The sequence below is a fragment of the Cheilinus undulatus genome, linkage group 18, assembly GCF_018320785.1.
Source record: "Cheilinus undulatus linkage group 18, ASM1832078v1, whole genome shotgun sequence".
NCBI lineage: Eukaryota > Metazoa > Chordata > Actinopteri > Labriformes > Labridae > Cheilinus > Cheilinus undulatus.
The window spans coordinates 13,932,538-13,949,224 of NC_054882.1; positions in this window are offsets into that span (position 1 = coordinate 13,932,538).

Here is a 16,687-nt window from a genome sequence, read left to right on the forward strand (position 1 = left end):
CATGTTGAATTCAATGGTAGCAACGAATCTTAAAAAAGCACGGAAAGTTCATATGTACCATTGTGTAGCATCTTATCACTCTGCTGCTGGAGTTTTGGGAGAGGAATGTTGTCCCATTCTTTTCTTATATAGGATTCTAGCAGGGTTTTCTCTGCTTGATGTTACATTTTCTGATGCTCCAAATGTTTTCTACTGGTGAAAGGACTGGACTTCAGACAAACCAGTTCAGGACCCTGACTCTTCTACTGTGAAGACATGCTGTTGCGATTGATGTGGTGTGTGGTTTAGCACTGTTCAGCTGAAATAGTCAAGGCTCTTCCTGAAAGAGACTATGTCTGGATGGGAGCATATGTTGCTCTAAAACCTCTATCAAATGTTCAGCATTGATAGTTCCTTTCCAGATGTGTAAGCTGTCCACACCATCGGCACTAATGCTACCACATATCATCAAAGATGCAGGCTTTAGAACTGTGCCTAGATAACCAGCTGGATGGTCCCCCTCCTCTTTTGTCCACAGGAGACAGCGTCTGTAGTTTCCAAAAATAATTTCAAATTTTGATTTATCTGACCACAGAACAGTTTTCCATGTTGCCTCAGTCCATTTTAAATGAGCTTTGGTCCAGAGACAACAGTGCTGTTTCTAGATCCTGTGCGCATATGGCTTCTTCTATCATGATCCAGCTTTACCTGTCATTTGTGGCACAGCCAACTGTGTTCACAGACAATGATTTCTGGAAGTGTTCTTGAGCCCATGCAGTGATTTCCAGTACAGAATCATGACAGTTTTTAATGCTGTGACCCCTGAGGGGCCCCAAGATCACCAGTATCCAATATTGACCTTCAGTCTTGTCTGTTGCTCACAGAGATTTCTCCAGATCCTCTGAATGTTTTGATGATATTGTGGACCGTAGATGGTGGGATATTCACCATCTTTGCAAATTACGTTGAGGAATATTTTTCTGATATTGTCCCACTGTTTCTAGGCACCATTTTTTTTTCCAGATTGGTGCCCATCTTTACTTCTGAGAGACTCTGCCTTTCTAAAATGCTCCTTTTATTTCTATTTTCTTAAACTCATTAAAGTTTTACCAATTTCTCATTTATAGATAATGTCATCTCAGGAAAATGGTACAACGCTAAAAGGAAAATTCTGGTGAAATAATCAAAAAAGTATTAGATTATCCGGCATCAGGTTGGTGGCATGACTGGGTATAAAGAGAACAAACCAGAGCATCCTTCTGTTGTCAAGCATTCGTCCCCTGAGCGCTCAAACTACATGAACCATTTGCACATGTTTGTTGTTCAAACCAAAGTGCTGTTATCTCTTTCATAGGAAATTTATGCAAATTGTAATTATAATTCAGCACAAACACTTGAAAACAGCTTTGCACAAGCAAATAGCCTCTTTCATTAGCATACTGAAGTGTAAATCACAGAAGGTGCTTTATCTCTGAAGCTAATCCAACTAAGCTGTGCACTTTGGTGATGGATATTCATTTTAAATTCCAGTGTCCTCTGACTGAATTCAGCCCTCTTGCAGATAAGGAGTCCTTTGCAGCAGCATGTGTCACACAGTCAGGAAATGCCAAAAGCTCTGATGGGTTAGGTTGAGGATGCTTTCTGTGAGAAGCTTCATAAGAGTTTAATAATAATTGCCTAAGCCCAGCTTTGGGGTGACTGTGACTCTGAAGGTAGGGATGAAAGAGGTGTGTCCAAAGAAAGCATTTGTTTTGGTCTGAAAATCTGCTGTGTAGTCAGCCTTTAAAAGATTTTAGCAAGATCCTGAGAAATGCAGAATTAAAAGACACCATCAACATTAACTAAAACAGACGATTAGTGGTGATGAACATTTCTGTCAACCCACCAAACAGGAAAGTTAAAAATATGTACCGCTACAATGTACACTGAGAGAGCCTCTCATAAGAGAGCTGCTTTCCGAGTTACAACCCCACTACCTGCAGCATCCCTCTCAGGTGTATGTGCTTCAAGTGACTATAAAAATTCCACCTGACTACTTGTCTTTCCACAAAGAGCCTGACTGCAGCAGCTTGTGGCAGGTCGTCCACTCCCACACACACCCCCTCTTCTTTTTAGCATTTTTTTAAAAAATATTGCTGGAAACAATGATTCGTGCAGAGTTTGAGGATGTACTGAAATACCACAGTGCACAGCTAAGAGGGCTTACCCAGAGCTTCTTCACTCTTCTTTACCATTCTTGGTAGTCATTTGAGATGAGCAGGGTTACAGTTTGAAAAAGCTTCAATGGCTTTCAGAGAATCAGGGTCAAATTTCTCCTGCTGCCTCATAAATACAAGTACAGCTAGAAAACTTCCAGTGTTCTTAAAGCCAAAGTCATCATATTTGTGTACTAAAATCCATCTATTGGCTAAAACTTCAATCAGTACAAAAGGTCAAATGTCCTAATTAACCCAAATCCCTCAGTACTGTTTGAATACCACCATTCACAGAGAAAATGTTTTTTTTTAATTCAATAGAAACATTTTACATTCAGAGATGTTGCCTCAGAAGCTTTAGAGATCAAATGAATAAAAATAATAGTTTTTCTATGCCCTCATTTTCACATATGGTTAGGCAAGTCAACTGGAAGTCCATCCATTTCTATGTGAATCTCTGTGATATCTGACGTACTTGTGAAACTACTCCCCTCTGTAATCTTCTCACCCAGAATGCACCACAACTATGTTAAAAAATAATCCTGAGACTGGCATTGTCGTATGCAACAAAAAGAGCCACATGTTATTCAAAATTAAATAACTCTTGAACCTTAAATCCTAGCCACTTACTTTTTCCCCTCCATTTCACCATTCTAATGATGCTATCCATGCCTCCACAGCTCTTATAGAAATTTTACTAGCAAGCCTGGAACTTGGGGTACGTTCTGTGGTCTTTAAAGATTAAGTTACTCCCATATTGAACATCTTTTTATCCATTATTTACTCCATTTTTATCATCTTTGCCACTAGCTTAGCATTAGCCACCATCTCGTCACATATGTTGTGACAACCAATGGCAGCCTGCTCTGTCATGTCATGCTTTGCTGGAAACCCCCTCTGCAAGCACTTAGAAACTGGAGAAGAGAGCCTGAATGACTCATAAAGAGAGAACAAGACACAGAGAGGCTGTGTCATGTCCCTCTGTGTCACTGAAGGCAGAAACTGTTTTAAACAATGGCACAAAAGGAATAAATTCCAACAAGCACAAGGACTTTCTGTCTTGTAAATATGTGAATATTTTAAAGACTTTTTGTCACAGAGCTATTATTTTTCACTTTTTTGGTCCCCAAAAGGATGGAAGAACAAATCTGTCATAATTTTTTACTGTTTGTTATACATAGTTTTGATTTCTGTTTATTTTTTTCTTTTGTCTTTATAGTCCCATAACTTTCCAGTGACATTGCTGCAGCACACATTTTCTTAAAGTCCAGGTTGTCCTGAAAAAGGAGAAAAAGATGTTTAAAGCTTGACTGTGCACCACAGGGTTGATGTTCTTCAAGCTTTTTAAGGCAAAAATCCAGATGAGAAAAAATGGTTAAAAAAGACCGCCTACAGAGGAAAATCCGGGAAGAAATGTTTCCAGAGTGACAATTATTTTATTCCAAGATAGTAAAATTTACCCTTGTTAACAGTGGATTTATCACCAGCCACTGCCAGAGTTGGAGTAAAAACACAGATGAAATATGTAAAGCTTTAACCACACCCACTTAAATTTTACTTCAGCTCAATCTCTCATGGACAGTCACGGCTGCAGATCGGTAGGAGTCCCAGCTGTAGATAATCGCTGCCAATCAAGATCTCCTCACCTGGTGATGAACTTTCAGACACCTGTGTACTACAGCTCCTAGCCAGCTCACCTGGCTCCTCTAAACACTTTGAATGCAGTGATTTTTCACTGAGTTTTTCTTGTTGAACTCCTTTATGTCCTCCTCTTCTGCAGTGCCTCTGTCTTTCTGCCAACCACCAGCAAGTACTCTCACCATCGTTTTCACTGTTGTTCTTGAGAAATAAACTCCTCTAACCTAGCTCATCTTGTGATCTGCCTCTGGGTCCTTGTCATACATTCATCATGTTTTTCTCTAATATTAGAACATTAAACTCTTTTGCTTTTCCTCAGTCTACTGGTGGAAAGGCAGGAGAACTATCTATTTAGAGTAAAACGTAGCTGTAAATAAGAGGAACAGTCTAATTAGAGTAAAATGTAGCTCTATATAAAGCTTTACCCATTTCTATGGAAAAGAAAATGCTCTATAATGAGTAGGAAACATTTCTATATGGAATGAAAAACAGTTTTATATGGTGTAGAAAACAGCTCTGAAAGGATTAAACACAGCACTGTACTGAGTGAAAAGAGCTCCTTTATCAGGAAGCCATGTTCCTGATTACTCTATTGAGTACAGTTGCTGTAGAGTTGTTTTATTTCGTTATCTCATGGAGCACAAAATCATCATTTAGAGTTAAATAAAAACATTTTAAGAGTAAAAATAACTGAAAAAATATTCTGCAAACAGAATAAACTTTACTCCATTAACTAGGACCAAATGTTGTTTGTTTCAGAGTGCAATTTTATTCAATTTGAGTAAAATATACTCAGGTAAATTTACTGCGTGGGGCTTGAGGGGTTAAAAAGGATCCAGGTACTTAATGTAGGACCTCTGGTCAAGTCAGTCTTGATTATTCTGTTTGAAATGTGTCTCTGTGCAGCAGAGCTCAACTGTGTCTAGTGATTTTATTCTCTGTACCAGCACTGTACAGGTTTTTAACAAAAGAGGAAAGCTCTTCTATTTCCTGTGCCTACAAATTTGTACCTCTGCCAAGGAGGTTATGTGACTGGCAGTGTTTGTTAGTTTGTTAGTTTGATTGTTGGCAACATAACTCAAAAAGTTATGGATGGATTTTGATAAAAAAAAAAAAAATTCAGGAAATGCCAGAAATGGCATAAGGAAAAACTAATTAAATTTTTGGAGTGATCTGGATCACCGTCTGGATCCAGGAATTTTTTTTAAAGGATTCTTTACTATTTGGGAGATAGGGCTAATGGTGGAGGTCTGCGCTCTCTGAATGTTTTTCTAGTTTCTTCTGCAGAATTATCTAATGTGTAAGTCTAACTGTAAGTGTTGTGTAACATTCATGGTCAAAATTCATTTTTACTTTTGTACTTCAGTACATTTCAGCAGGCCTGCTGAAAGAATTGGCTGGGCTTCTGTCAAACCTAGAGAATGGGCCCTCCCCAGTTGTGATTTATTGATGATGTCAGTGTGTGCCGGATTGGTTGCATTGGTGCTAGCATCCTAGCTAACATTTACCTCATTTTGGAGCTGAAAGATGGGTCAAATTATTCTTGGGTTCGGGTGTTCAACTTACTTATTTGTGTCATGTTCTAACCCCTTTTCATCACTGTTACCACACATTTTTCCCATATTTTTTCCTCATTTGACCCATTTTTGCCACTTTCAACAAACTTTTGACATTTGTTGCCACTTCAAACCTATTTTGCTATTATTTTAACCACTTTTTGTAACTTTAGCTGCCAATTTTTTTAATCCATTCTTGCAACATTTTTGCTGCTTTTCTCCATTGTCTGCCCATTTTAACCCTTTTCTACCTTACTTAACCCATTTTGCCACTATGTGATTGCTTTTCACCACGTTTTTGGCATTTTTGCCAATTTCTGCAACCTCTTTGCCACTTTTCGCTATTGTCTGCCGATTTGCAACCCTTTTCTGCCCTAGTTAATCCTTTTTAGCCACTCTTTACTGCTTTTCACCACTTTTCAGCATTTTTTGCCACTTTTAACCAATTTCTGCAATTTTTTTGCTGCTTTTCCTAATTGTCTGCCAATTTCAACCCTTTTCTGTCTAGCTAAGCCATTTTTGCCACTCTCTTACCACTTTTCAACACTTTTCAGGCATTTTTTGCCATTTTTAACCAATTTCTGCAACTTCTTTGCCGCTTTTCCCCATTGTCTGCCAAATTCAACCCTTTTCTGCCTTAGTTAACTCATTTTTGCCACTCTCTAACTGCTTATCACCACTTTCTGGGCAATTTGGGCAATTTTTGCTGCTTTTAACAAATAATTGCCAGTATCAACTTTTTTTTGCTTTTTTTCACAATTATTTAATTATTTTTACACTGAAGCTCTTTCAGATTTTTCACGTTTATTCTCTAGCATCCTGATGTTTGTGCACATCATGGCTTAGCTATGATTTCTGACATTGCTCTCCAGATGGTTTAGCCAATGTGCCCATAAACATAATTAACCCTAACCCTAATCTCTCTGATGCGCATGCTCAGTACTGCTGGAGACTCTGCAGGGAAAGTTTGACCAGAGCTTTCTCGTAAAGCAGAATTTTAATCTAATTGAGGTTTTCCCAGTTGACCAGAGGCTTAATATCATCAGCGGTATGGAGGGATTTTGAGTATTTCATCGCTGCGAGTAATGAAGAGGCTGAAAAGAAGGGAACTATAGCTAAGCGGCTGAAACACCGATGCAGCAGGGAGAGAGAGAGGCCTACGCCGGCTAATTATCACAAGTAGTCTTGGATAAGCCGTTAATGAGAGGAGGACTGGACCGGGCTATCTGCTGAGGAGCTTTTGTCTTTTTGGGACCAGTCCAAATAAACCATGATGGTTGGATTTACTGGTTTAGCAGATGCTACAGTGATATCGTCATGAGGACTGATATTAGCAACTGACAGTAAGACTAATTTTTCATTTGAAATGTAGAGTTCTAACACAGTGTCCAGTTAACAGAGCACTGGGGAGTTATGTTTGGATGCTGGTGGAGGATGGTATTTAGCTGTTGTAAGCTGCTAATAGTAGCAGCCAGTGTGCTAACAGAATAACGGTGCTAGTGTGAAGCTAACGTTGTTTATCAGTTTAACGTGGGCGAATATTGTGTAACTGCGTGTGTAAGGAAAAGCGCGCAGCCTTTATTTTGATACTTTAAACCACTTACACAAAGTAACATAAGAGAAAGGGTCCAATCATGTGTCTGTAGTAAGGGTAATAATTACTCAGGTTTACTCTCGGCTTGGTTTCTACTGTCTCAGTTTTGAGTCAGGTCTGGAAATAAAAATGTGTTCTCTCTCCCGTTTAGTGCAGGCTTGTGTATCAATGTATCACAGAATATCAGATTTATGCATTTTGCTGCTGTTAATGCAGCAAAATAATGTTAAAGCTAATGTCCGGTAGTTGTTCTAAATGGCCGGAATTTTTGAGGACTGCCGGTCATTTTGACCGGGGACAAAAAAATCTAATGCTGCAATGAACCATGATTATCCTGACCTCCATCAGCCCCCCATTTGACTCTGCCTTACATTTCAGAGCCTGTACTTTTTTACTTTTACTTGAGTGAAGGAGTTGAATCAGAGCTTCTACTTTTATAAGTCGTCTACTTCAGTACAGAATGTGAGTACTTCTGACACCTCTGCCATATTTGTTGATTTGTAAGCTCTGTTTGAGGACTGTCACTTGGCTCACCTTGCCTCCATGTAGTCTGTCATGTCTGTCGGTCAAGTCGTGGCACTAATTTGTGGCTCTGTGATTGCCCAGTCTGTCACAGTGACATCATAACAGCCCAAATGACATGCCGTCTGACCCTAGCTTAAGGAACACATTACATTTCAGTCTGCTTCTATTTTCTTGCTCTAGGAGAAGTCAGAGTGTCCCTAGGCAAGACACTTAAACTGAAGATGCCCCTGAAGGCACAGCCATCGGTGTGTCTGTGATGATGTGCAGCTCTGCACTCTTGGCAGCATCTATTACCGGTGTGTGAAAGTGTAAAAGGGTGAGGTTGGCATGTTTGATAAAGAGCTGTGAATGGTTAAAGAATGAATAAGAAGGTGCTGAGTGCAGTCCATTTATCATTAATATTTGTTAGTATATGCTCGTACTTTTATCAAAAATGCTATGCTCTATAAAAAAAGGAGCTGAAGATGGTTTAGAAAAAATAGGTTTTTATTCACTTTGGCTTTTCATTGTTATTCCCTTAGAGTGCAAAAAAGAAAACAGGAGAGCAGACCCTAAACAGATAGCAAATCAAGTTATTTATTACAAAAACACGATAAAGGTTCACGGGCACTTATGAAGGCCACGCTGGAACCCAGGCAAAAAGTGGAATACAGGCAAACTAATCCTAGGTGCAGCAACATCTCAGGTATAAAAGTTAAAGGTCTAAAAACACTGGAGAAGACCGCTGGGAAAAGTTAGATTGTCCTGAGCAAGGTAAACAAGGTGAGACTCATTTTACACAGGTGAGAACAATCAGGACAGGGCACCGAAGACACACAGGAGGTGTGGGTGGGGTATTTTACTAAACACTGAAGAGCACAAACTAAATCCTGTACGGCATAGCCATGTCTGTTTCTGCCTTACTTGTATAATTCATCTATATTGTGTATAAACACTGGATTACTGAGAGCGAAGGTTGATGAAGAGTAGCAGTGATAAATATCCCACTTCCAACATCTGCAATTCAAATCCTCACTCCTTCACTGTAACCTGATTAAATGGAAGTCAGAAACGGAGCATAGAGCTCCATGCATGCACGATCTGATGTAATGACCTTGGCTCAGCCTCATTCTTCTCCGTTACATAACAAAATGTAATGCATTTATACTGTATATAATATATATTTAAATATATTCAATGAATAGCCTCATTTATGGGAAGTTAACTGAAAATTTAAGGCATGGTTTCCTGATATAAATTTTTCGGAGTTCCAAGATGAACAGAGAAAATGTGGCAGTGGTTCAGTAAAACTTTATTGTTGTTTTCTGTTCTGCCCCACCAATCAATAGTAAATATATACTTGCGACAGCATTATGTGGCCAGTGACCTCCATTTAACATCAATAAAACAGAAAAAATGGGAACACTGTGATACAGTTCCATGTCTGTGTCTGAGCAGGACTGAGGACACATTCTTCTTTCTAAAACGATGATTACCGTCTGTTTGAATTAAGCAGGTATCTCCTTGCAGAGTGACCTGTCATGCAACAAGCCTATAAATACAGATTTATTATGACTTTACAGGGACTTTTATTGAAAACTTCCCTTGTACATGTCTAAATTGCAGCATCTAGCTCAGGCTCTTTATTTTCTTACATTAAAACAAATCTATAAAAATAAAGCTAAAACCTCCTTCAAAAGGTCTTCAAAGAAAAAGAATACTATTTTTTTTTTCCCCAAACGCTGGGTCATTTATTTTTGTTGATACACTGACATATATACCCTTTCTTCCAACCCTCAGATTTCCCAGCTGACCTTGAATACATCATCAGCTTAAGTATGGCAATTAATGTCTATCCAGACCATTTTAACACAGACTTCAGCACTGGATTACTTTTTTAAGCCTTAAAGCACAGGCAGCATGGATCTGTGCCACAGACACACCCTTGGTAAATTATTTGGTAACTTTTGAACCCTAGATCATGGGCATCTCCTTGTTTTTTTTCTGAAAGCTATTCGTTGTGCCTTTCTAATGAAGCTCTCCACACATTTGTAGCTTTTACAGAACGTTTTCTAGACTGGAGCTTGGCTGACTTTTTGGAGTCTTTAAAGATTAAATCCACGCCAGTAACCATGATACTGGATGTCTTTTTATCCATTTAAAATCTATTTTTTGATCGCTCCTGCAGTTAGCCGACTACACAAGTTAGCCTGCCACCATACAGAGTGGTGCAGTTGTGACATAATTTGTAAGCAAACCCAGAGGTAAGCGTCGCATGGGTTCCCTCAGCGATCTGTGTCCAATAAAAGTTTATGAAACTTACACATCTTGTTCATACAGATAATCTTCATAAATTGATAATATAAGCATCATATCTGGTTCGTTAGTCTAACTGATGGAAGGAAAAAGCTCAGTCAAAAATCCTGTAGACTTTCGGTCGAGGGAACTGGAAGTGCTAAAATGCTAACTCACTTCTGCGTTTTAGACTCATTCCTGCACCACCTTATGGTCTGTTTGTATCCCATAATGCATTGCGGCTGGGCTGTGACAACCAATGGGAAGCTGTTCTGTTGTCACGTCATGCTTTGTTGAACAGTGTGTGTGCACAGACTTAGAACATTTTAAAGAGAGTCTAAATGACTCATAATAGAGAGAAATAAACACAGGGAGGTCCCTCAGAGTCTCTGCACTTTAAATAATGACTCAGATTCTCAAAAGCAAAAGGACTTTCTTGCAAAAATGTGAATATTTAAAGAACTATTTGTCACGAAATTAGGATTGTTTTAATTCTTTAGTCCTAAAGAGATGGCAGAACAAGTTTGTGCAAAAAAAAAATCCTAAGTCATTAATGCTTGTTGTGTTTTATACATAAAAACCTTTGAGTTTTAATTTCTGATTGCTTTTATCTTTTGTCTTTATAGACCCATAACTTTCCAGTGACTTTGCTGCAGCACACAAATTCTTAAAGCCTAGTTTTTTTATTTTTTTCTGGGGAAATGGTTGTTTAGAGCTCGACTGTGTACAGGGTTGATGTTTTATGAGTTTTTTAAGACAAATGTCAAGACAAGACACAATAGTTAGAAAAATAGCTGAGAGCTCTGCCAATGGGACCGACTTCACAGCCCATCTGAGCTGATGAAAAGGTTAGAGTCTGTCTGCAGTCTGATAACTGTTACCTTTGCTATGACCCAGCTGCAGACCTGAGGAGTCCTCCTCTCCCTCTCCCCTGAGGCCCACAGTCAAAGGTACTATATTTAGGTTTAATTTCATTCACAAAACCAGAGCACCACTGTTTTAATAAAGAGAATTTAAATCATGGAAAGCTCAAGAAGGACTGATGAGACTTTGCTGAAGGAAGTGATTTTTTACTGATGACCCTTGCAGGATGTTTATTACCTGCGCCAAGGAGGTTATGTGATCGGCAGGGTTTGTGAGTTAGTTTGTTAGTTTGTTTGTTTGTTAGCAACATAACTCAAAATGTTATGGATGGATTTTGATGAAATTTTCAGGAAATGGCAGAAATGGCATAAGGAAGAAATGATTAGATTTTGGGAGTGATCTGGACCGCCGTCTGGATCCAGGAATTTTTTAAAGGATTCTTTACTATTGGGATATCGGGCTAATGGTGGAGGTCTGCGCTGTTACCGCTTTACACCAGGAGATGGCAGACATGAGTAACTTCAATCCCAGCAGCATTTTGGGTGTGTTTGTATTCAAAGTTTTGGAGTTTATAGAGTTTGAAAAACGCACGCCCAGTCGAGGAGACGAGTCGAAGCATAACAGAGAGACTGAATTGAAGCAAGAATACTCACAATGCTGGGAGGAATAGAGGAATATTCACCCTCTGCCATGACTTCCAGTTGTCCAGTGAGACCATGGGTGAGACTGTCAGTGCATCTGTTGGCACCGGCAGGCAATGCTTCCACCATGACAGTCCACCCGTAGCAAAGCCAATTCTTTGCCTCACCATGTTTCTACCCCACCGGGGGGGAGTAATTGGCGAATGCTGTGGTGGGGGGTACATGGGGACGGATCCAGGAATTTAGCAGAGGATTGTTCACTATTGGGAGATAGGGCTAATGGCGGAGGTCTGCGCTCTCCGAGTGCTTTTCAAGTTGTAATTGTTTTACTGGTGATAAAAGAAGTCAAACAGTTACCTAGCCTCAGTTCATCTCTAAAGGACCACTAAAGAGCACACCAAGTTTCAAACAGACAAGCTATAAAACATGGATTCACTGCACACCACTAAAGCGATCCACTTTTCATTTCATTATTGCTTTAAAAGGGCTCAGTTCATCCTATGCATAAATTATGTTACCACCAAATTTAAGAGCTGCCCTGCTGCCACGGTCCAACTCTCCACATTTATTTAAATCTCTTTCTCTGTGACTGCTCTGGGCTGCTTGTACTGTGGGCCCTGTTTTATGGCAGAGCGAGGGTGGGAGAAGTGTATGTATAATTAAGCTGTACAGGGTGAGAGGGTACAGACACTACATGAATTATACAATATGATATTGGAGCTGCAGTCTTCCCCCGCTCTGAAACAGAGCTGCCTAAAGGCTCACCACGCCGAAGCCTTCTGTGGATGTCGATGAGAAACTCAGAACAATGATTCAAACAGGAAGACTCTGACAATACTTTTTAAACTTTGATTTGCTTTTTATGGTCCGGGATGGATATGATTAATGTTAGCTCATCCAGATATGGACAAAAGTATTTTGACACACCTGGTAATTACTGAATCCTGCCGTTTCTATCCGACACATTGCCACAGGTGTTTAAAATCCTCACCTTGCCATGCAGTCTCCATTTAAAAACATCTGTGATGAAATGGATGCCATCTTTGCAATAAGACCACTGGTGAAATTTCATCCCTGCTGGATATTCCATTGTCAACTATCAGTGATATTATTAGACAGTGGAAGCATTTAGGAACAACATCAACTCTGCCACAAAGAAGAAGGCAATATAAAATTAAATAAAACCAAGGCTGGAGGTTCAAGAAAGGAGTTTCCAAAGCTGAACAGCTGTATACTGATTACATTTGATTTGATTACTCTGGGGAAAGTTAGCTGATTACATGTACTCTGATTACTCTGGGAAAAATTATCTGATTACATGTCATAGGATGACTCTGGTGAAAGAAATCTCATTACATATATTTTGAGCAGTCTGGGGAAATTAATCGGATTACTTGTACTCTGATTACTCTGGGGAACGTTAACGATAACTTTGGGAAAAGTAATATGATTACTTTGAGTAAAGTCATCTGATTACGTGTTATTTTTTCTACTATGATTACTCTGTGAAAAGTAATCAGATTACATGTACCCTGATGACTTTGGGGAAAGTAATCTGATTACGCATACTTTCATTACTCTAGGGGTATTAATCTGATGACATATACTCTGATTACTCTTGGGAAATAATCTGATTGAATGTACTCTAATTGCTTTGGGGAAAGTGATCTGATTGTGTGTACTCTGATTACTTTGAGGAAAGTAATCTGATTACATGTAATTGTAATTCTGTGGGGAAAGTAATCTGATTATATGTAATTGTATTACTCTGGGAAAACTAATCTGATTACACGTGTTCTGATTACTTTGAGGAAAGTAAACTGATTACATGTAATTGTATTATACTGGCAAAATTAATCCAATCATATGTACTCTGAATACCCTGTGGAAAGTAATCTGATTACATGTAATTGTATTAGTCTGGGGAAAGTAATCTGATCACATGTACTTTGATTACTCTGGGGAAAGTAATCTGATCACATGTACTTTGATTACTCTGGGGACAGTAATCTGATAACATGTAATTGTATTACTTTGAAAAAATTAATCTGATTACATGTGTTCTGATTACTTTGAGGAAAGAAATCTGTTTACATATAATTGTAATACTGTGGGTAAAGTAATCTGATTACATGTAAATTTGATTTCTTCAAGCCTCACCAAATCAATCTTAAAGCTTCAGCACCCAAGGCATTTTGGACAATGGTATGCTTCCACATGTGTGGCAGTAATTTGGGGAAGCTCCTTTTCTATTCCAACATGACTCTGCCCCAGTGCAGAAACAGGACTTTAAAGACATGGTTTGGTGAGTTCAGGTTGAAAGAACTTGACCGGCCCACACAGAGCAGACCTCAACTCCATCCAGCACTTTTGGGATGAACTGGAACAGAGATTGTGAGCCAGGCCTTCTGGTCCAGCATCAGTACCTGAGCTACAGAATAAATCTGCTCAAATTCCCACAGAAACCCTCAGGCTATTACAGCTGTGGAAGGAAGCAAACTCTAAATTTAAGAACATGGATTTGAAAACAATTTTATATACAGTCCCTGGTCAGGCAGCTGAATACTTTTGTCCATATAATGTATGTCCTGTATTGGGACAAGGTGTTTTTACAGTTAGTAAAATCTGAAGCTCTCTCCTCTTCAGACAGAGCCCTTTAGCTTTTCTATCATGAAATGGTGAGATGTAAATGAGACGAGTCTCTGCTTTGAAGTCTGCTGCTGCCATCATTTTCAGATTCATCAGCACATAGCTTTCAGCCACTTCTAAATGACTGCAGACATGAACAAAATGTCTTCAACCTCAATATGTCCTATAGGTAAAAGCCAGTCAGCTGTATAGGAGTGGTTCTTTTGAAGCCCTCTCTGACTAAAGGATACTTGAGACATCTGAGTGAATAAGCAAATGGCATGAAAGTCATTTCTGGGCATTTCAAAATGAAGTTAAATGATGAAGTACTGCATAAAAATTATGTTCAAGTGCAACTAGGATCACTTACACGAGAGTGTCCTTATGCAAGTTCACACAACCACATTAAAGAGCCTCTCAGTTAACAAGAATACCTGGAACACTAGGTACAAGATTTAATGCCAATGCTTACGGCTAATTCTAACATTTAGATATTACTGTCTACAGATATTTATCTCTGTATTTTTGGTGATATTTGAGGGAATATTTTGTCATGACTGGTAGAAGTGACAGTGAGAAATTGGGTGTGCATGAGTGGTTAAGTCCAACAGTTTAACTTAAAATCTTTACATTCATCTAGGAAATCTCCAATAGAAAGTATTCGGAAGGTCAGGTAAGACATAATGAGGTAGAAGGGGTGCACAGCTCACTAACTAACCTGAGCTCTACAGGCAAACGCTGCTGATATTTATGACCAGTGGAGATTGTTTGTGGATGAAATTAATGCTGAAGCTGATTTGGAGACATCCTCTCTGAGAAGACAAGCTTTCAGTGTGGCTGTATGATCTTGTTTCAGAAGAGCAATGTGGCTGCAGTTCTGATTAAACTGCCACTATACTGCGGCTGCATTCATGCTATTCTACCATATTTTCAGTCTTTCTATTAGGGAGGCTTAACGGCATGTGATTTGTTTTTCTTTAGCCAGTGCACTTTTTGATATCATAGAAAGTGCCTCAGCAGATGAAATAGCATCTTCCAAGATCAACATAACCTAAAAAATTTAATAATTTAACACCAGCAAACAGTGCAAAAGGGTTGTGTTGAAAAGTTAGGTGACCTGTCACTTTGACACATTGTTAAAATGAACACTGCATGATCTGACAAGTTCATCTTCTTGGACAGATATTTGCATCTCTCGTAGGTACATTGAGCTGAAAAATCTCACTAGATATCTGCATTTTTAGTGAATTTAAGCTTATAAACTCACCAGGGGGCCGTCATGTTTTGGTCCACAATGCTACTGTCACGTCACAGTGCTGCAGCGCTCCTCGCCATTCCTTTGCAGTGACTGCTGTTTCAGTCTGACAGCCAGTGTTAGGGCTGCATCTCTGAGACACTGATTGTCTCAGGCATGGAGAATTTTGAGAATTAAGGTCTTGTCTATTTTTTCCTTGCACCATGAGCAGTTATTGGTCAAACTGGACAGGAAAATGATAACTACAGAGCCAAAATTACCTTGCTGTAGCAAATATCTACGTCCACACCATTAGAAGATATTTGAAATCTGTTTCTTGATGAACCAGATGAAGGCCAGGAGCCAAAATGTGTCTGTTTCATAAAGTTGTTCCCCAAACTTCTACTATTTATGAAGCTTTCTGTTTCCACATGGTTCAAAGTGTTGCAGGTAAAGATAAACACAGTACGAGAACACTTCCAGTTTGCGCTTTTCGAAGTAAAAGCCCACTTCAGCATTTCTTTGGAGAAACTCCCAATGTTTGTACAGTCATGGACGAAAGTATTGGCACTCCTTTAATTTTTCCAGAAAATACACCATTTCCCTCAGAAATTGTTGCAATTACAAATGTTTACAGTATACACATGTTTATTTCCTTTATATGCAAAAAAAGCCAAAATTGACATAATTTTATACAAAGCTCAAAAATGAGGTAGCCAAAATGATTGGAACCCTTTTAAAACTGTGGGTAAAATCATTTTATTTCAAACATGTGATGCTCATTTAAACTCATCTGTGGCAGTAACAGGTGCTGGCAATCTAGAAATCACACCTGAAGCCAGTTAGAGTGTATAAAAGTTGACTCAGCCTTTGTGTTGTGTGCCTGTGTGTGTCACACCAAGCATGGAGAAGAGGATGAAGAGCCTAGAATTGTCTGAGGGCTTAGGAAGCAAAATTGTGGAAAAATATGAACATTCTCAAGGTTACAGGATCATCTCCAGAGATCTTGTAATCCCTTTGTCCACTGTGCGTAATATAATCAAGAAGTTTATAACCCATGGCACTGTGGCTAATCTCCCTGGACGTGGACGGAAGAGAAAAATTGACCAATGAATGCAATACAGGATAGTTGGAATGGTGGATAAACATCCTCAGTCAACTTCCACACAAATTCAGGCTGTCCTGCAGACTCAGGGTGCAAAAGTGTCAGCTCATACCATATGTCGTCATCTGAATGAGATGAAGCGCTATGGCAGGAGACCGAGGAGAACCCCACTGCTGACAAAGAGACATCAAAAAGCCAGACTGGAGTTTGCAAAAATGTACCTGAATAAGCCTCAGTCCTTCTGGGAGAACATTTTGTGGACAGATGAGACTAAGGTAGAGCTTTTTGGAAAAGCACGTCATTCTGCTGTTTACAGAAAACAGAATGAGGCCTACAAAGAAAAGAACACAGTACCTACAGTCAAACATGGTGGAGGTTCAAGGATGTTTTGGGGTTGTTTTGCTGCCTCTGGCACTGGGTGCCTTCACTGTGTGCAAGGAATCATGAAATCTGG